Source organism: Ctenopharyngodon idella, chromosome 4 (assembly GCF_019924925.1).
Source record: "Ctenopharyngodon idella isolate HZGC_01 chromosome 4, HZGC01, whole genome shotgun sequence".
NCBI classification, from domain to species: domain Eukaryota; kingdom Metazoa; phylum Chordata; class Actinopteri; order Cypriniformes; family Xenocyprididae; genus Ctenopharyngodon; species Ctenopharyngodon idella.
This window is the reverse complement of record NC_067223.1, coordinates 20,088,260-20,110,425: the sequence shown is the minus strand read 5'-3', so window position 1 is coordinate 20,110,425 and position 22,166 is coordinate 20,088,260. Positions and strand designations below refer to the sequence as shown.

The window sequence follows — 22,166 nt, the reverse complement described above, 5'->3', positions numbered from 1 at the left end:
ACCTTTTGGTATTAAGGAACAATTCCCCCATGAAATAGTTGAAAGACAGAAAACTCTCTTACCTATCTTTTATTCCAGTAAGTCCTAATGGAAGAGTTAGTTTGAATCAAGATTAACTGTATATCAGTGGTACACTGTTCAAAGACCCTAATATTACCCCATGGCTGTTCTAAAACGTAAATTGTATATCCCAACTATTTGACATTACAAAGCTATGGGCATGATTAATCTTTTCTTGATTGATTTTATTATAAACAACATGTAAACTATTTACATTATGAAAGTTTGGGCATGCCAGTTCTATATTGGCACTTTTTTCCCCTTTCATTACAGTACTTTCATTCGCCAATAGAGACCATTTTCCAAAAGTCTATGGGAAAAATGCATTGGCTTTCGATCGAGGGAACCCGTGCGCCTCTAACTTCCGGGTTAGCCTACAAAAACACGTCATCCCTGAGGTACTCTATACTGTCTGTTTTGGCTCCATTTCGTGAAAACAGTTTCATCTCCAAGCAACGGTGATTCCTGAATGAATCATTAGGATTAGGACATCACATTAAGATTTACTGCCACCTACTGGCTGTTTTATTTTCATATTTACATTTATTTTCATATTTACACTTTTCATAGACTGTTTTTACTTAAAATATTAAACCTTTTTTTTTCTAAATTCCAAAAATTATATTTAAAAACATTCCTACAACATTATTTACCCATGAGCTGCATTAAGCAGTCTATGTAAATGTGTCTAAATAATACCACTTAAGATGGAGCTTCTGTGCCACTTCTGCAGTGCAAAGATGGATTTTTTGATGATTTATTTTGATTGGTAACAGTCTGATTGGGTCTTATTGTTGTAATTGAATTTATTGTATAACATTTAAAAACAAATTTTCTATTTTAATTTAAGAAATTGATGAAATATGATGCCTACATTTAATAAAATTAGAAAAATTGCTCTTATAATGGTACAAATGTCCCAGGAAATTAATTTAAAGGGGCAAATATCACCCTGCAATGGGAAAGTTAATGTCTGTTATTGATCAGAAAGTGCTCCTAAATTTTTGACTGCTCCTAAATTTTTTTTATTAGGAACATAAGTGCTCCTAAAGAAAAATGTTACCGTAGAGCCCTGATGTAGTTTAAATATTCAGGATATACTCTTTACTTGCCATACAGTAATGGCAAGTAAAGAGTGAAATTGCATTCAGGTAGATTTTGTCATATTACTTTTTTGCATGTATTATTTTCTGTTCTATTTCTGTTCTTACATGCATGTAAGGGAAAATAATAAGGAATGTTAAAGCTCCATCAGAAATATTTGTGGCATTATGTGAATCACAATAAAGGATTATATATATATATATATATATATATATATATATATATATATATATATATATATATATGTATATATTAGTGGTTAAAAAGTAAAATCTTTTTAATAAAAAGTCATCTGTTCTAATGTTATTTTAGGAATTTTAACTTTACAATAAACATCTAAATCTTTTTGAGGGAATAAACCCTTCAAATCTGCCTATTCAGTTTGTGTTGTGTTGTGTAGTCATCTGTTTTCTCCATATTATGATTTTTTCACCTAACGCTTTCAGCTCTGTGATTGGTGGTCCAGCTGTTAAATTACAGAGGGCCAATCCATAGCAAGTCAATGAGAGATGAATTTCAAATGACAGGAAAATTGACCAATCATATTGTCCCTCTAAATGGTTGGGGTTTGTTATCAAGAGGTTTGTGATGCGTTCCATCTACTGTGGGGAACATGATAAAAAAAAAACCTACTGATGAAATAGGAAACCGCAAGCAACATTAATAAGGAGGATATCGTTGCTAATTTATTATCCACACCATTTTCAAGATTAACTTTTAAAGAAAAGCTGAAGTTAATCGGCAAAGGAAGACCTTTGGGATCGAGCCGTCCACCAAGCATCCGAAGCTTCCTGAAGCAGTGTTTTGAAATCGGCCGTCACTATATAAGTCATTATTTTGTTTTTTTGGCACACCAAAAATATTCTCGCCACTTTATAATATTAATATTGAACCACTGTACTCACATGAACTGATTTAAATATGTTTTTAGTACATTAATGGATCTTGAGAGAGGAAATGTCATTGCTGGCTATGGAGGCCTCACTGAGCCATCGGATTTTAACAAAAATATCTTAATTTGTGTTCCAAAGATTAATGAAGGTTTTACGGGTGTGGAACGACATGAGGGTGAGTAATAAATGACAGAATTTTAATCTTTGGGTGAACTAACCCTTTAACCAAAAAAATAAAAACAAGGATAATTAAAACAATTATGAAGAGAATTAAAAGAATAAAATGATGATTCATAGATCAACAGTGGCCTGTTGCATGAATCTAGCTGAATAAAGCTGAGTTTCAGAGTAGGTTTGGAGTTGACAAGTCCAGATAAATCCAACCTGGTTTAGATCAGGTTCAAAGGTCTCACAACGCTTGGTATAAATGTTCTCTGACAACTCGGGTTTAATCCAGAGTTTATGATTAACTCTGAAGCGCGTGCTTCTGAAAGTGTGACACATGCAGCAAACAGCCAATCACACGGAAGATGGGGAGCGTCCGCTTAATTCACTTCTCACTAGCTGTCACTAGCTGAGCAGAAATACATAATCATGTTTCGCTTGGTCCGCTCAAAGTTGCATTGGATTTTCTCCTTAACTCGAGAGGTCCATCTATCATTCATGTTCATGGAGTTAGTTTGTGGAGTAAATATATAGGCTATTAACTGTGTTTACACGGCTTTTTAAAAATGTGTTGCGTGTGTTTGGCCAATCAGTGTATACTTACGTCACTGATAGTTCCTATAGCCCTGGTGTAGACCCTACTCTGAAGTAGGAGCTAATTTAGTTCCCCCAAAACGAGTTCCTGTGGTGCGAACACAGCAAAATCCAGGTACTTATGCCAATAGTTCTTGGAACTACAAAAAGGTTCCTTCAGTGCGAAAGCCCCTTATGTGATCCCAGTGGAGGTGGTCTCTCAGGGCTGAAACAATGTTGCTGCCATTGTCTGTGAAACAACAGTTTTGTCAGCTCACTTGCCTGGTGAGCATCAGTGTGTCTTTCTGTCAAGACAAAGTCCTAGAGATAGGAGGTCATCTGAAAATCCTCTATGAAATGGCAAGTCACAGAGTTCCAGCCATCTGTTGTGAGACATTCAGCAGATGCACTCTTGATTTTTTCCATTATGTCAGCTCTTAACTTGTCATACAGCCTAGGCATTACAGTTTTTGATAGTGTTTTTTCTGCTAGGTGACGGGTCCAGAAGATGGGAATATTCCTTAAAACCCTTATCATCCACTGTAGAAAATGGCTTAAAAAAAACTGCAAAAACCTTCGTTTTCCATTACCTGTAACGTTAATGTTCTCATAGTCCGGTTCTTCACAGTCCACTGATTATGACCAAGCGGCAACCTCCCCCAGTTTCTCTTGAAGCCAATACGGAAGTGACTTAAACTGAAATTCATCGACTGGCCGCTAGGGACAGGCTCCGAAAGAGAGCAGAATCTCATTGAGCCCCATGTTAAAATGCCCAACTTTACAGCAGAAAAATACATATTTACAGCTGGTACAAATTGTGGTTTTGGTCTATACAGCTAATTTTGACCTTCATAACTCTGAGGGGGGTAAATTTTTTTTTTTATAACTCATCCGTTTAAATTATATTAAGCCTTAAAGTTCTGCATAATTAAGGGCGCGGTCACTTGAGTGACAGGTGGATTGCCGCTGAGTGACGCGCTGCCAAAATGGCAACAGCCTGCTTTAGGTTTCAAAAATGCTCTTCAGAAACCTACGGGTGATGTCACGGACACTATGTCCATATTTTTTACAATCTATGATTATGACGCGGCATCCTCTTCTCAGAAACTCTCTATTATCTCAGGAGGTCGGCCATTTGTTTGTAGAATGGGAATGTAATACGCCCATTTCCACTCTTATTGTTGTGGTCTTTGACTGCTTTGTATTTGCATTTTAACCTTTTTATTTTATGTTGGTACTGTAGCCAAGAGCGCTTAAAACCGCACCTTCCCATCTTGCCTGAAATCTCTTCAAATACAGCTTTATTTCTGTAACAACCCTGCATTTTCGTCTGCACTGTCTCTTCTGCCCCTAAGGCTCAAAAGACATAAACCTCAGCATAACTCCACTGGTTTGAGTCTTCGTCCTCCATCACACCATTGAATAGTGTCATGTAATTGTGGTTGGTTTCCACCTGAGTTAACGTCATTCGCCACCGTCCCTTTTTTAATGATGTACAACTCACATTGAGAGATAAATAACCGATTTGTCTGCTTACATGGCAGACGCAAATGCACATATCCGATTGATATCAGATTTATTTCCACATACGATTGAGGTCTGAAACCAAGCTTTTTTCCTGCTTACACATTCATGGGTCATATCTGATCTGTGCCAAATGGGAATTGGATCACTTAAACCATGCAGCATAAATGCGGCCTTATACTTTCGCCTAGCTCCGCAGTGCGAGTCTTTGCTGACTACGCACACACACCTCCCCAAACGGACAGGCGTTTATACTTGACGCGCTCACCGTTGTACTATTCTTTGAAATGACAGGGGGGCGACTCAAAGTAATTGTGTAATTAAAAGATAAAATCCGCTAATATTTGAGGATTAGTGTGTTCAATTACCGTTACTTGCCTTGTTAACATATTTTAGGCTAATGTTAACTTGGATAAAGATGGGTTGCTGTTGTTTTTTATGTTACGTCATGTTCGTTGTGTTTTCACTTATCTCATGCTAAGCATTTTGTCTGTGTACTTTCCTCCAAGTTGTGAAGAAAGAGAGGACATGGCTAGTAAGGAGAGACAGGGACAGGTGACACTATCCAGCAGCAAGTCAGCCAGCAGCAATTTAAAGAAAATGTTTTCAGAAGACTAAATTAAGGCATTAGGTTTACTAATAACAAAAGAGATTAAGTGGAGCAATGACACAAGGCGGCAATAAATTCGGTCCAACAGGTTACAAGACTCTATAGGAACTGCAGATTCCCCTGCTAGCAATCACAACTCTGCAAAGAAGGATGTAATGTGTTAAATTTGAGCCTGGTGTGTTGACGGAGGTCTTAGATTTCTTAAAGCTCAAGGTAGGTGGATTGGCAGACGTTGAAAGGGAGTGTGTACTGTACTTGGATGAAATGGCAATCACTCCAAGTATGGAGCTACACATGCTCACAGGAAAACTGTATGGTGATGTCACTTTGCCAGGTCACACAGGAGTAGCAACACATGCTTGTGTGTTTATGTTGGCTGGAAACAACACGGTGGAAACAAGTAGTGGCATATCATTACAGTGGCAATTCTACCAATGGAGCAGAGTACAGGCCAATAATTACCGAAGTAATAAAAAGGGCAGCATCCATATGGCTACATGTGCTTGATATCACCAACGATATGGGTAAAAAAAAATGTTCCATTGGAGTGAATGGAGTTGTCTTAACTCTTTCTCTACACAGCTCTGAGTACACTTCACCAAAACTAAACTACAAAAGAATCGTGTAAAGCCAAAAACTTGAAAGCGACTTTGGTAAAACCCAGTCAACCTTGAGATTATGACTTGTGACATTAGAACCAAAACATTTTTATGAGAACGTGTACTACATTAAACTACATTAAACAATGACCTCTTAAATATTTTATAATTTCACTTAAGTTTTTCATTTAATTTCATGAACAGTTTTATTAAACATGGACCTTTATTTTCATTAAAAGGGCTTATTTATGCTATTGTAGACTCGTATGGTAAATGTTAATTAATTTAGACATATGCAAACTGGGTGCCGATACAGATGCATCTTCTGAAGAAGAGCTGCGCGTGAAGTTACACAAAATTTTGTTTGCTAAATCGCTTCATGCGCACTCAATTCGCACTTCTGCCAAAGCCGTAATGACGCCATTTTTTTCGCACGCACCCAAGCGAACTTACAGATGCGTTGAGTATAAATCAGGATTCATACTTTTCGCACTCGCCGTTGTACTATTCTTTATAATGACAGGAGGCGACTCGGAGTAATTGTTTTCTAAACCATCAGGAAGCAGTGCTGAGAAGAAGATACACATGTGACGATGTTTGTTTTTTATTATACTTCATAAAACCCACGCTACAAAAAAAAAAAAAATCTAAATCAAGGAATCATTTACAATCTAGTAAACCTTGAGATTAATACTTGTGACATTAGAACAAAATAAATGAATATAAGAACATGTGTATAAAGCTAAATTAAACAGCAAAAAAACAAAACAAAAAAAAGAACATTATTGATGTAGGGGGGTCAGGGGGCACTGTCCCCCAGGATAAGTTTTTTGTGTGATTTTAACTTGTAAATGAAGCATTCTGGTGCACTCTGACAAGAAAATAAATGAAAAAAAAACATTTGCTTCAAGAAAAAAAAAAAAAAAAAAAAAAAAAAAAACTGATTGACACTCGGGCTGGGCATTGACAAATTTCACAATTGGATTCAATTTTGATTCAGAAGCTTGCGATTTGATTTCGATTTGATTACCTTCGATTCAATATTGACTCATTTGGGGTCTATAAGGTACAGTACACGGCTAATTTCCTCAAAGAAAAAAAATCTCTTTATAAGAGCTATTTATAAGATACTTACATATAATTTACACACAAGGAAATATTTATAATAACGTTATAATAAGTTTTGAATGACATAATTATGTTTCTACTCATTTTTTGTGTAGGCCTAAAACATTTAAATGGTGGCTGTCATAAAATGGATTTATACATTCAATATTGAAGCACGTTCAAACGTTCAAGTACAAACGCAATGAATATGCAATAGCCTAAAGTGCAAAATGCTCATCTCTGACAGAGTTTTTGGACATTGAACGGCTTTTCTGAGGTAATTTGACTGTAAATGTGACATTTTTACAAGCTGTTTTATTGACGCTTTTCCGCGGTTGAAACACTGATTGATCAATTATGTGACATGATACGGATTTCAGTAAGTTGTACTGTATCTTTCAACATACCTGAGGATGTTCATTCATGTTTATTTCGTGTTGTAACTAGTAAAGCGGAAGAGATGGTCGGTTCATGTGTGTTCTGTGTGAACTAAAGCGCTACAGCGATCTGTCACACCACAGAGTGCCAAGAAAGATCTCGACACCTGGAGAGACGTCTATGGTCTCACTATGGGAAAGTAGCCCATTTTTGATTCTTGGAGGTTTATTGTGCTTGCAATTTCACCCCAACAATTCAATTTCAAAAGAAATAATGGTAAATTAAATACTAGGAAATTTTAAATACTAGCTTTTTTTAATTTTTTTTTTTTTTACACAGATTTACAAGCGGTTGAGAAATTGTGTGGTTGTGTGGTGAAAACGTGCACAAGTGTATTTTCAAGTCACAAACACGGTCAGTCACTGACGCCGGTATGTCAGCTGTGGTTGCTGCGTTGTGTGTTGGAGAGCGCGGGCAGCTCCTCTGTGACCGGGGTCTAATTCGTAAGATGGTAGCACTTTTTTACCACTAGTTAGTTGCATACATTAGCTTTCTCGAGCACAACGTGCAGAAGCAAGCACCTGGTTCTCTTAACTTCTTACACCAGCTACCAAAAGGCTTGCTGTCTCTGCCTATTTCTTTTATCCACGCCCAGCGCCATTTATCTTTAAATCCTTTACCAATAAGGATGTCTTCCCCAGGCTTCATAAACTTACTCTCCATCCTGCTGACTATGTTTGCTTGCTACTCTCCAACGTGATGTCTCCGCTCCGGCATCTATGCTTAGTAGGACTCGGTTGTAGCTGGAACTCAACCACACATTTTCCAAGACCTGCCCCATTCTACTTCTGATTGGCTTTGGTTAAGAGTGAAAGGTGTATTGCTCTCATACTATTGGTAGGTGAACTCATGAACTTGAACGTGATATCAACAAGTTTTTTTTAAATGTTGGACTTTTTTCCCCAGTCAAACGCCACACGCCCAAGATCCGGCATGGTGCTGGAAAACTTTAAGCCCTGTATCAAACTTTGTTCGAAACTCATTCTCCAGGCAGGGAATACGCTTTTTCCAAACACCTTCTCGACTCGACCTCCTGCTGCAATGTGGCAGGAGTTGTATTGTTTCTCAGCTGGCATTGAAGGGTTCGGGATGAGGGTCACCAGGTAGGTGTGACGGGTGTCCATTGTCACCTAGTAGGTGGCCCTGAAATGCATGGCTTTTAAGCAAATCAGAGGTGGCTGTTATCAAAGATCCTGCTGTCACGTGTAGATCCTGGCCATTGAGCTACAATGTTGGTGATTTGGGTCTTCTCACTTGGAAATCAAGTAGATGTTTCTTATGATAGGACAAATCTTATGAATTGATTTTTCAAAGCTGCAATTGCCCCCGATATTCTTCCAACAATTCTGCTCACTGTTGATTTTTGCACTCCAAAAAGGTCCCCATCCACCATTTACATAACTAAATACGGTTGAGATGGTACCATATTTTTCTGCGAGGAACTCTTTCATTTTCTCCAATCCACCAAATAAGTGCTGCCATTTTGACACTTTAAAGTCGGCATGAAGCAGAAGTCGCGATTGTCTTTTCTTCTCTACTGTGACGTTTATCCGAGTGAAACGGCATCTGAAACGAGAGGGCAGGACTTGATTTCGTCCTTTGGGAATTGATTGGATCGTTTGAAGTTGGGCATTGCTAACAAAATGGAGGCAGATCTGAATGCCTGTTTGCAGTCAGTTGTGGGAGATTTATCTCCACCGGACTCACTGCGAGCACACTCACGTTCGCGCGTTGCATGACGCTCAACTTTGCCTTATTTTCAAAAATGTCACTTTAGTCAATTCATTAGTATTTAATAAGTTTTTTACTGCAAAAACCTCTAAGTCCACCTCTTTGGACAACAAGACATAGTAAACAGTTGCAAAATAACTAAAGATGAAACTGAAAACACTGCAAATGATGAAAACAGAATTCAAAATGTAACAACGAAGAAACCGATCCACACAGTAGGGGGAGCTGTGATGCAAGTGACGTCCACATCTGTTTCTGTCAGTTTTAGAGCAGCACAAGGAAGAGTGTTGTGTTTACATGCTACCTTCAAAATCCTGTCATTGCCACAGTAACGATGGACAAAACATGATAAAACTTGCAGCTCGGCAATTGAAAGTTGGCTCATACGCGCACCGTCATTCATCTTGAAATCATATGATTAGATTCACGTCTTCCGATTGGTTCTTCTGTGGAGTTAGAGGCTTTTGCTGACAAAGGGAAATGGCGTTTTGTGGTTTCTGCCAACAAAACGGTATTTCTGAATGGGTTGACACTGGGATTTAGCGAATTTGAAGTGTATTTGATGAACGTATACTATGTGCGGAGAACATTCGCTCATTGTTATTATCTCATTTTTGACGGAGGTACCGTTCAGCGGCTTTTGCATCTGCACTCTTCACATATTATTTTAGCTAAAGTATTTGTGTAAAAACTTTGTCTTTTGCCCCCATGCTGGTGACTATCTCTAGTGCAGGGGTTGTTTGTTGGTTTTCAGGGTGGTTTCATCAACCATGGCGGTAGTGGATATGCTGCATCCCCCAAAACTGGCACATCTACTCCTGCAAACCTCTCTTTCATACTAGGGGACACTGCATCACTTTGACCCCTCTCAAACAAGGATGAATTGCCAAACACTCTGGCATCATGGACCTTGCCTGGCCAACCCACACTTATGTCCCAGAATTGAAGTCGAAGATCAACCACACCTTGCAGGATGACTGAGTAAAATCCTTTCCAGTTGTAGTAGTCTACAGAACCCAATAAGAGGAATATCCTAGTCCCTTCATGACCTTGATTTCATCAAACAAAACGGAGGTCATCTGAAAGAAGCAGTAGCAAAAGTCATCATGCAGAAACTCGTACTTGCACTGCATGAATCGTGGTGTGTATCATAATGACACCAGGGTTCCCACTCTTTTTCAGCGATCATTTTCCAGGACTTTTCCAGGACATTTTCAATTTTACGATAGCAGGAATAAAATACAAGGATCACACTCTAAAGTAATATATTGCTCTTTAAGTCTTTAAAAGGTGTAGCTACAGTTTGTTGCCATAACTTAACTATAAAATTATTTTTTATATGAGCTCTTAATCATACATTATGACTATGGAAGCTTGTTTCCGCCACAGAATAAAAAATAAAAAAGTTAATTGCATCTTTTTATCTCAGTTGCAGAATCACAATTCTGACTTTATATCTCACAATTCTGACTTTATAACTCGCAATTCTGACTTTATAACAGTTGTTTATATGACGCAATTCTGATTTTATATCTCAAAATTCTGACTTTATATCTCAAAATTCTGACTTTATATCACAATTGCGAGTTTATATCATGCAATTCTGACTTTATATTTCACAATTCTGACTTTATATCATGCAATTGCAAGTTTATATCACAATTATGTAAGCTTGCAATTGTGAGATTTGTTTGAACCAATTGTTTTTTTGAATTTGTGAGATAAAGAGTTCCCTTTTAAATCACTGCAGCGCAATCTCACGAAGTTCTGCACTGTTGTGAAAAGCAGTTAATAGCATTAGCTAACTGCTGCAAGTGGCAACACAAGATTAAACACCATTGAAAATAATACTCTCACATGTCAAACCTCAGCATTCCGGAACTTCGCACTTTCTGCAAGTGATTTCTGCAGGTAATTGTTTTTGGCCAGTGATAAACTCTTTGTTCTTGGCTAAGAAAAAACTGAAGAACTTTTTAAAAAAAAATTTTCAAGGACAGCAACAAGATTTTCCAGGACATTTTACATTTTCTCTCATTTTCCATGTGTTTTCCAGGATTGGAAAGTTTGTCATCAATTTTCCAGGTTTTCAAGGTTTTCCAGGATGAGTGGGAACCCTGTGACACACATTTAAAAACACTCATCACTGACACCATGCAGCTGTAGTCAATAAGATATTAAATATATGTATGAATGTTTTATACACTACAAAAGATGAGCAAAATATTTTTGTCACCATCACAGGACTGTTTTGACTCCAAAGGCCATGTAATTTGTTCAAAGCATGTGTGTGTGTGTGTGTAAATACTCTGCTAAATGTCTTCTTCAAATGAGACCAAACTTTGACTTGAAAATGGAAAATTCACACAGAATGGTTCTGGTTCCTGAATGTTTTAGTATACAAGTTTTGGTCTATAAAAAAAATAATAATAATGAAAAAAGAACAGCACATGATTTTAGTCAAAATGAACTCGAACACAATTTCACAATCACTTTTCCTTTTTTATTTAATGACTTATATTTGTGTTCTTTTTGAGTGCATACATCTTTATGAACTCATACACTGTTTTTTATCATGTTTGTTTTTTTCTATCACATTTGTCACTGTTTTAATTTTAAAATAAGGATTACTTAGTACTTGTAATTTTAGATACCAGAGTGTGAAAAAGACTTTTATTTTGGTCTGGCGATATTATGTCATAAGGATGCGCCGCGCTCCTGCATCTGTTCTGATTCAGCGTCAGAAAGGTTTGTTTTACCTCTTTATCTGTTTAAATCCACAGAAACCGCTCAGTGTTTTAGAGTTTTTACACGATGCGAAATTAGTTGAGTGTAAGGCTGTAATGCTATATCTAACTTTAATGAATGATATTTTGTGTGAGTAAAGCACATCCACTGATGAGAAACAGTAAAACTGCGTCTCATTTCGCTCCCTGTATATTATAAACACGAGTAGTGATACAGAAACTGAACTCTTCAAAACTCTGAGTCAATTGAATCAAATACTTTCCAAAATGATTCAGTGATTCGAAGCGCTCGAATCACTGCACGCGGACGCCACCTGCTGGTTAAAACAGTATAAATGAACGAGAGCAACAAACACAAATGTGTAATGACAATTTTTACAAACCAACTGCTAATATTTTTTATTAAACTGTAATTTAATTATAATCTATGAATCATTAAATATCAAATGTAGATCATAAATGCCTAAATATGAAATTTTGTTCGTTTTTTTGACTTTGTAGAGCTATTTTTTTGAGTGTATTGTCTAATGTAATTTAAGGACATTAACTTTCCCTCGATTGATTGACTCCCTTACCAGTGCGCTGAACTACTGAACTAGGGAGCTGATTGAGATCATTATTATTATTATTATTTTTTGGTTAATTATTCTCATCCTAATCATGACAAATTGTCCAAACACACAGGAAAAACTCCTAATGAAATGACTGAGATCCATGTGACACATTATTACAAAGATGGCGTTTATTAAAGAGGAGAGTGAAGACATAAAGATGGCGTTTATTAAAGAGGAGAGTGAAGAAGTGAAGATTGAAGAAACATTTGGAGTGAAAAATGAAGATGTGAAGCTTGAAGAAACATTCAGAGTGAAACAAGAAGATACTGAGGAACAAACAGGTTGGTTTCATTCTCAAAGCTGAACTCAGTCATTTGATCCTTACTCCAGCTCTAGCAGTAAATGTACATTAAATCAAGCAATAAATAAGTCATAATTTAGTGGATCATATCAAGCCTTCAGAGAAGTTTAAAGCTGCTGATCCTCTCCTCTGGTAGACTAATCATATCCACCTTTTGATTTATAATTTCACGTTTACAAAAGCAACACAAAATCAGAGTTTAGCTCATATGTTGCCATATAGAACATTTTGTACATAATCCCCATTTTGATCATCAATAAACACCACTGACATTGCGGAAAATGCATGTAATATTTGAAGTAGAGTCCTGAACAAAGCAGAGTGAACCCGTTAATATTTGATAAAACTGGTGAAAATGTTTTGTCTCGTAATTTGTGGTAAAGGTGAAGGTTGGAAATCAGTAAGCACTGGGAGATTGTGGGTAGAGATGAAACAATATGAAAATTTCATATTGTTACTATTGACAAATTTGACAAAAATACACATTTTTGTTAATGTGCTGTAAATTTACAGATAGCACTGACACAAACTGAAATAATTTCACCAGGTTTAGCATTAAACCAACAAAGGAAATCAGCAGCACTGTGCAGTTTTTGTGTGAATAGTCTAACAGAGAGGAAGATATTTTGAAGAATGTTGGTAACTTGACAAACAATTGACGGCAGCCATTAACTTACAGATTGGAAAAAATAATACTATGGAAGTCAATGGCTATCGTCAACCATTTGGTTACGACCATTCTTCAAAATATCTTCTTTTTAGTTCAGCAGAAGAAAGAAACGCATACAGGTTTGGAACAACATAATGGTGAGTAAATGATTGTGCCAAACAAATGCAATTAAAGTCAGATGTGAGTTCTTTTTTATGTGCTCATAAATATAAATGTCTTTAACTCAAACGATATGAGAGATTTTCACCAAATTTGACACACTCATGTATGGGCTCACTCTGAGAACACAGGAAAAAAAGTAGTATTGCGCTATTGGTCAAACGCAAACTGCATTTAAAGTGGTTACACTTTATTACAAGGTGACGTAGTTACAGTGTAATTACTCAAATAAGTATTGAGTAATATTAACTAACTACATTTACTTACTACAGAGTTACGTTTAGGGTTTGGTTAAGGTTGGTTACTTGTAATTATGCATAATTAACTTATTGCTATAGTAAGTACATGTAGTAACGTGTAACTACTCACCTTAAAATTTAAAATAAAGTTACAATTAAATCATAACATTTAACTGTATTTATGATTTTTCAACCATTTTGCCTAAAATATTGTACAAATATCTAAAATTGCTCATTTTTGCAGTTGGTCTTGATGCACCATGCCATGTTTGTTTTGCTCCTCATATTGCCCCTGTTGTGCTTGCTCCCGTAAAATGCTGCTTGTGGCTATATTTATTTTTTATTATGGATGCACCAATACCATTTTTTAAGGACCGAATACGAGTACCGATACTTTTTTTTCTAGTACTCGCCGATACCAATACCAATGCCTATACATTTATTAATTTCTCTCTCTCTTTTTTTTTTTTTTTTTTTTTGATGTTGCAGTTTTCCAAGCACAACACAGTGAGACTAATTAATGTAGGACAGCTTCTTTATTATTACTCTAATGAAAAAAGTTATAATTTTTATGTGCTTGTCACAAACTTAAAGAACAAAAATTTCAGTGTCAATAACCTTCAAAGGGCATAATTACCAATATATATAATTGTTGTTATTTACAAACAAATTATAAACAATACGACAAATTAAATAAACTTGTTTTTCAGATACAGGAGGTTTATTTACCATGTATACATTTATTTAACATTAATGACCAGTATAGGCTACGGTCCCTTTAAGACCGAATCCATGGATACGGACACATATCCTGTTTTCACCCAAATGTTTACGTCCACTTAAGCCATAACCGACTGTATTTACGTGAGATACTCCACACGATGGACATTTTGACAACTATGTGTGCATTTGACCATTCAGGCACAAGGAGAACTGATCGCGCGCTGTCTGAGAGAACTGGGATCGCGCGCAAGAAAGAGAGCGCGCACGGTCTGTGTCATTCAGCGCGATTCTGCCTTCGCTAATCAATAACAAATTGTGACTGAAAGCATGCGGTTCGCAACGTGTGTGTTGTCATCATTTATTTTTAAGTATTTCCACACCTTTGAGGCTGACATTGTTTCTGCTGCTGCCGCTGCTGGTGTCTCTGCACGGAAAATTCTGTCAGTTACGTCACATGAGGTATCGGTCTTTGGTATTGGGGGTATTTTTACGAGTACAAGTACATGAGCTTGGTATCGGGCCTGATACCGATACTGGTATCGGTATCGGTGCATCCCTATTTTTTATTATTGCTGTTTTAATCAAGCTACTTGTTCAGTGACCTGGTCAGGCAAGTAAAAATCTTTTACTTGCACCCTCAAAAAATTTACTTGTCCCGTACAAGTAGATTTATTAGTAACTGATTATACCTTAGGTCGTTACCTAAAGTATATCTTCTTAAGTTACCAGGTGTTGTCCATGGCAGTGGTGCTGAATTGGTTGATATCGATGGCTCGAGAATCGATTATCCACTCTATGCAGGGGCTGCTTCACTGCATTATGTGAGAAAGAGGCATCCTTTAATAGTTGACATTGCACTTATCAGGACTCATGGGATCTTATAAAAATAATCTAAATTGGAAACTAGCTCCAACCCTGGATATTTTACATAATTATGAAATAAGCGTGCGAACCTGCAACCTCATGCCCAAATGTATCATGCCTCAACCTGCTACATTAACTGGCAGTATGCCTTCACTGGCCTTTGAAAGGGTCATTTATATTCTTATAAATTTGCCATAGTTTCTTCATTTAGTCCACAAACAGGGCTGATTACCCATCAGCCACTTCACATTATTGGTGTAAATCATTAATTTTTGTTATTGGATGAGTTACTCAATAAAAGCACAACACCTGAAACATAATCAACGGCTACTATGGCAGAGAAAAAAGGCGGAAAAAGTTGGCCATACTATTAGACGAGGTGGCAAACCTCAAAAATATACTTCTTTTGAGTTTTTGGACAACAGTGTCCAACAAAACCAAAAAGGGTATCTGGGAAAGCATAGCCATGAAAATGGCAGCATCAAGTTCCAGCCCACAGAGAGAGTGAGAAGTTGTTTGTAAAAAGTGGCACAATTTTGCTAGTGCAGCCAAAGCGAGAGGTGCTGCAGTCCAGAGAGACCGGGCAAAAACAAGTGGTGGGCCCAGCTCTGTGCCTGCACTCAGATGAGCAAAAGGCCCTCGCAATCCTTGGAGAAGTGGCATCACAGATTATCTTGGGGGGTATAGATCCGAGAGCAGGTGTGGATCCCACTCCATGTTCTCAGAGCAGGCCATCCTTGCCCCATCGCACCCTCATGCCCTTTTCCCCTCACCAGCAGCAGCAGGGATTCTCCAGCACTGGAGTCACCACCCCTGTCTGCATCTTCATCGGCCTCCGCTGAAGTTGCCCAACACTAGCAATCCGGGAGTGGCTCCAGAAGGCATTCTTCCATCTGATGCGACTTCAATGAAGAGTTGGTGAAGCTCAAAAAGAGAAGCTGGAAGGGCCGCGGGGGATCGAGCAGGGGTTACATGAAGCCAACAACCTCGCTCCAGATTCTGGAGAAGCAATATTCTTTGCCCGAAACAAAATTTCAAAGGCCAACCATTTACGTTCCAATCATAATCCCAGGTCAAGTTAAGTGTGATTATGATGCTCAGTAGAGTCCAGTGTTGCGTTATCTTTTTACTCAAACCATTTGATTACATTACAGATGAACTCCAACCCAGTGACTGTGGGCTCCAGGAAAGCAGACTTTTCATGTTTAATTTCCATGATGTGGATTTTCAGTGTTTTTGTTTGAATAAACTCCAATTTGATTAAACACAGACTTGCTGTCATTGATGTTGGGTCTGCAGAGCATCTTTATTGTAAAGAATTCATTGCGCAATGATCATATAATAGTGAAGGATGCTTTAACCATCTTATTGAGCATGTTCAATCCGTTACATTGTTTGAGTACTTCGGGGGTTGAGGGGGAATACGTTACACTATTATGTTAATGAACTTAGTGTTGACTCCTACCAATCTCATGAACTAAATTACTGACAAAAAGCAATGTCATTGTGGCAGGGGTACGAGGGCAAAAGGAATTTACTATAAGAAAAAATGAAATATGATACCATTCACCCTGCCGACTACTCCACTATACAATAATGTTTATACAATTCATAACTCAAAGGCCCTGTTTCCACCTGGTATTAAGATGCGTATTGGTCGATTGGATCAAAGGTGGAAGACGTTAGATACAGGTGTAAACGGGGTCTATAATGTTTTGAGCTTGTCCACTTTCGACCACTTCCAGAGGTAGTCGAAAACGCATTAGACCGGATTGTTTTCGTTTTAGAAATGGTCATGTGGTTGAATGTGTTCTGTAGGAAATTTTTTCCTTGTCGAAGCAGAGACCAGGAGACGTTGGGATATCTTTCAAGCAGAAGTTACTCTTTATTGAGAAACACGCTGTGCGTCGCTGTAGTCATCCAAGTCCAACTAAGGCAGTGTACTTGGTAGTTTATATACATTCCAGGGGGAGGGATACATAGAGTAGAGGTGGAGACAATCTAAACAAAGCATGCAAATGCAGTGCAGGAATCAGCCCATTCCCTACATTTCCCAGCCATGATCTAATCAGCATAACGGTGTCATTCAAATGCATAGGTGCTAATCCACTCAGTCTGACAGTATCGCCCATACCTTTACATTATCATAGAGACAAAGGCACCGCTGTATCTTGAGCTTGTCCTGCCAAATGGTTAGGAAGTGCATGAAGACAAAAGGTTAATGTTATAGACACCTGGGCTGCCTGCCTTGATCTCCTTAAATTGTCATTATCTTTACCTCAAAATGTTAAATACAATATACTTCACCTTAGTATTTCATGTGAGGTTATGTCAGGATGTAGGATCAGCAGATCTTAAACAGATTCTTAAATTTGTAATCCCACAGTTCGAACAGCCACAAAAGACTGCCTACTCTCCATCTACTGACCTAACGTGTAAGGTAAGCACGCGCTAGCCAGACGAGATTTAAACTTTGTTGGCTGAATACCAGTTGGTTTGAAGATGAAAAACGATGTTCTTCACCATTCTTGATTTATAACATGCACTCACAGCGTTCGGCTGGTCTTGTGGCTGTGAGGGCAGAAATAAAAGCTGCTTCTCTCTGTATGATTTTCCGTTATCTCCGGACATGTCTGTAAATTGCGCAAGCTTTTTTTGTTCATTAGATCAAAAGATCTGAAAAAACCCTTACATTTACCCGCCCATAGACCCTCCCCTCGAACAAATCAGGACAGAAGTGGTTGAAAGTGGACAAAAGATACGGATTAAAATACCAGGTGGAAACGGGGCCACAGATACCACCCAAAATAGAGCCAGTCCTCTGCCCCTGGTGCTCAGGCCCTGCCAAGACACAGAAAATGCACATCAAATAAATAAATAGTTACTAGGCGCAGGTTTGAAATCCACTGGTGTATTGAGTATAAGATCTATAGAAGAGATGAGCAACTCTGGTCCTGGATGGCCACTGTCCTACAAGAGCTTAGGTTCATCCTTGATCAAACATGCCTGCAAAATTTAACCCAACCCCAATATTTAACCTCAAGTCTTCAGGACTGCTTGAAAATTACAGGCAGGTGTTTGAGTAGGGATTAAACTTAACTCTAAAAGACAGTGGCCCTCCAAAGCTGCCCATCCCTAATCCATTGTTGGCTTTGATGCTTTAAATGTCTAAATTATTTTATGTCTGTTTTTGCCCTAGAACTGATGGCACTGAGAGAGGCGAGTCATGAACTTAATGAAAGGGAAGAAAAAGACCATCATGATTTCATGACTGGAGAAAGATCGACAAAGGCTACAAAGACTTCCTCCCAAAAAAGAGCTCAAAAGACAAGAATGAAAAGTTTTTTCATCTGCCAACATTGTGGGAAGTCCTTTGATATACGTAGAAACCTTCATGTCCACATGAGAGTTCACACTGGAGAGAAGCCTTTCACCTGCCAACAGTGTGGAAATAGTTTCACTCAACAAGGAAGCCTTAAAATCCACATGAGAATTCACACTGGAGAGAAGCCTTACACCTGCCAACAGTGTGGAAGGAGTTTCAATCGCAAAGGAAGCTTTAAATTTCACATGAGAATTCACACTGGAGAGAAGCCTTACACCTGCAAACAGTGTGGAAGGAGTTTCAGTCGTAAAGAAAGCTTTAAAATACACACGAGAACACACACAACGGAGAGCTCTTACACCTGCCAACAGTGTGGAAAGAGTTTTACTCAAAAAGGAAGACTTAAAATACACATGGGAGTTCACACTAGAGAGAAGCCTTATACATACTCTCAGTGTCATAAGACTGTTGCTCAAGACAGGAACCCTTAAAGCCCACATGATAATTCACACTGGAGAGAGCCCTTTCACCTGCCAACAGTGTGGAAAAGGATTCACTCTAAAAGGAAGCCTTAACAGGCACATGAGAATTCACAATGGAGAGAAGCCTTTCACCTGCAAACAATGTGGAAAAAGTTTCAACCAAAAAGGACACCTTAAAGTCCACATGATAATTCACACTGGAGAGAAGCCTTACACCTGCCCTCAGTGTGGAAAAAGTTTCAACCGAGAAGGACACCTTAAAGTCCACATGAGAGTTCACACTGGAGAAAAGCCTTACACCTGCAAACAATGTGGAAAAAGTTTCAAACAAAAAGGAATCCTTAATTACCACATGAGAATTCACACTGGAGAAAAGCCATATACCTGCAAACAATGTGGAAAAAGTTTCATCCGAAAAGAACACCTTAAAGTCCACATGAGAATTCACACTGGAGAAAAGCCTTTCACCTGCCAAAAGTGTGGAAATAGTTTCAAACAAAAAGGAATCCTTATTTACCACATGAGAATTCACACTGGAGAAAAGCCTTACACCTGCAAACAATGTGGAAAAAGTTTTGTCCGAAAAGGAGTCCTTAATTACCACATGAGAGTTCACACTGGAGAGAAGCCTTATAAATACCCTTAGTGTGGAAAGACTATCATTCAACACCTTAACCTTAACCTCAGGAACCTTAAAGTCCACAGGAGAGTTTATGTGCAGAGTGCCCTTTCACTTGCCAGCAGTGTGGAAACAGATTTACTCAAAAAGGAAGCCTTAACAGGCACATGAGAATTCACAATGGGGAGAAGTCATTTAAATGTCATCACTATGAAAAGACTTTCAAGTATAAAGTATTATTAGCTGCGTTTCCACTGTCGGGCCAAAGGCAAGTGTGCAAGTGCATGCCAGGGCCAGTCGTGTTTACACTGTCACTTCCAGGGCTTCATCGGGCCTAGCCGGGGCTTTTTTGGGGCCAATGGCCAGGGTTTTTTGGCTCGCCGAATACCTTGGTCCAAAGCGGGCCAACTGGGGCTTAAAGGAGTGGTCATGAACAGAAGCGGAGTTTACCTGAGTCAGGAGACAGTCAACACCGCTGCTCATTTCCCAGGCTTCCAGCTAACTTCAACATTTAAGACATTTCATTTGCGATAATAAATACACACATTTATAGAAAATACCTGAGACTGCTTGAGGAACGTAGACAAGTCATGTATAATTATAATCTTGTGTTTATTTGGTTTAATGTTTTTTCTGTCTCTTCCTCTGCCTTTGTTGATACTGGACGAATGCATCCGCATGTCTGTCACACATTCCGGTTAACTTGTATAATTCATAACTCCTGTTTTCTGCTCATGAGCTCCCTCTGTTGCTCTGGCTGATTGGATAACATTATAGAGAGACGGAGAGATCGCTCAAACCTCCTCAGCTCGCAATCACATAATTTCGAGGAAAATTAATAGAAATGATCAGAAATGTGATGTAAACATGATATTTTATCAATATTTTTCTAATTGTGTAAGCCTTTGGACTTAAAAGCCCTGGAGTTGTTTTGTGCATTCTTGTGATTGTAAATAAATGGAAGAAGCAGGTGCAACTGAATATGTACAGGTATGCGTTTTCTTTTATGTGAAATGATAAATGCCAGATTCAGCATGATTGATGTGCACTCCTGACACAAATTAATAAATTACTGTTTACTGTAACGTTTTTTTTATTGTAAAACATTGGTCAAATACCTCTGGAATCTTAAGTCTGTAAGTAGACAAAACGTTTGCTTCTGTCATGCTCATTTTGAAACCTAGCTAGTTTTCAGTCAGCTGGTGAAATGGTGAGGTTGTGACGTTGTTCTGTGGAGGCATGTTAAGGGCAGGTTTTAGGGTCGACAGTGGAAATGCAACTTGATTTTGGCCTCGGCGGCTATTGATGGCCCGAGGCTATTGGCCCCCCAGCACGTTGTTAGCCCTGGATTGCACTGTATTACTTATTATTGCTCTTGCAATGCTTGTTTTTTTGTTTCATTTTATGATTGTGGGGTTTTAAATTTTAAATGAATTGCCTTGAAATGCACAGCTTTATTTAGTGTGGTTACATAATTTCCCCTCAAACAGGAAGACAGGGCGGGATGGTTTTTGTTTGTATCACAGCTCGACCAGAGCTGTTGAGCTTAGTAAAGCAGTATTTTCCACATAATCTCTTAACTTTTTCTCCTCCTAATCTCCTCCATATCACTTTAACCCTCAGAGGTCGGTGGTCATGCGGGCGATACCACCTCGGTTTTTTCATACCAGTGCGAAAGAGACTAAAAAGTTATATATTATTTAAAAACTGTGGAATGTCTTCTTTTATTTGTATACACTCACAGTAAATACAAAATATTAAAAACAAAAAGTGCTTTTTGCAAAATAAAGAAAACTAACATGATGCAACCTAGCTATCTGTCGCTAGGTCTGTCGTCTCCCTCTGAATGAAGTCCACTCTGATAGTCCTCAGAAAATGAACTGTAACTTAGTGAATACTGATCACACAAACATGAGACATACGTATGTCTAAAGACACGTTGAAATGTCAGGTTTTAAATCATGTAAGTCAAATTGAAAACTAATATTCTCTGTTTATGTAATCCTTTTGAAAATAGAGAGATGTCAGTCGTTCGCAAGTCAGCTCATTATCCACTAATGCGGCCACGCCTACGGAGCGCGCGGAGCTTTCAAACGAAAATTTGAGGCGATGCAACAGAGAACGCCCGCATCAGCTCAGAAAAATGCATGAAGCTTAGTCAGATTCATGTACATCATTTTGAGATGCAGTGAGGAATAATTCTGGAATAATTTACCTCAGAGGAAGAGCACTTTCAATTTCATTTCAATCGAGGATCAACTTGATCAAGCTGATGTTGTGAATGGTAAGCTTTATTCTTAAGTTCTTTAATCTAATCATGATATAGTGTCTGTGAATATTAAACTGCAAAGACCATTTAAATATGAATTCTGGCTGCCAGTTCATTTCATGCCACTCATGACCGCCAGGTTCAGGGTCTTCAGCTGGATGCTTCACAGTGGCCCTTGTCTGGTCACCAGCAGCACCATGTTGACGTACTTCACTCATCTGAAATCTGCCTCGTTGCTGTGTTCTACCTGTAAATAATTAAATGAATAATTGGAATTACTTTCAATAAGCACACATGTGTGTGCACATACACACACATATGTTCACAAATAATTACAGACTTGCCAACATGTA

The 22,166-nt window shown here is 38.2% G+C and overlaps 1 protein-coding gene and 1 pseudogene across 1 annotated transcript in view; one reads left to right on the top strand and one right to left on the bottom strand.

The window, feature by feature from the left end:
- Window positions 1-22,166, bottom strand: part of LOC127511450 (oocyte zinc finger protein XlCOF6-like) — an 832,024-nt gene that overhangs the window by 752,841 nt on the left and 57,017 nt on the right. The window lies entirely within an intron of this gene.
- LOC127510636 (gastrula zinc finger protein XlCGF57.1-like) lies at window positions 11,502-20,629 on the top strand (annotated as a pseudogene).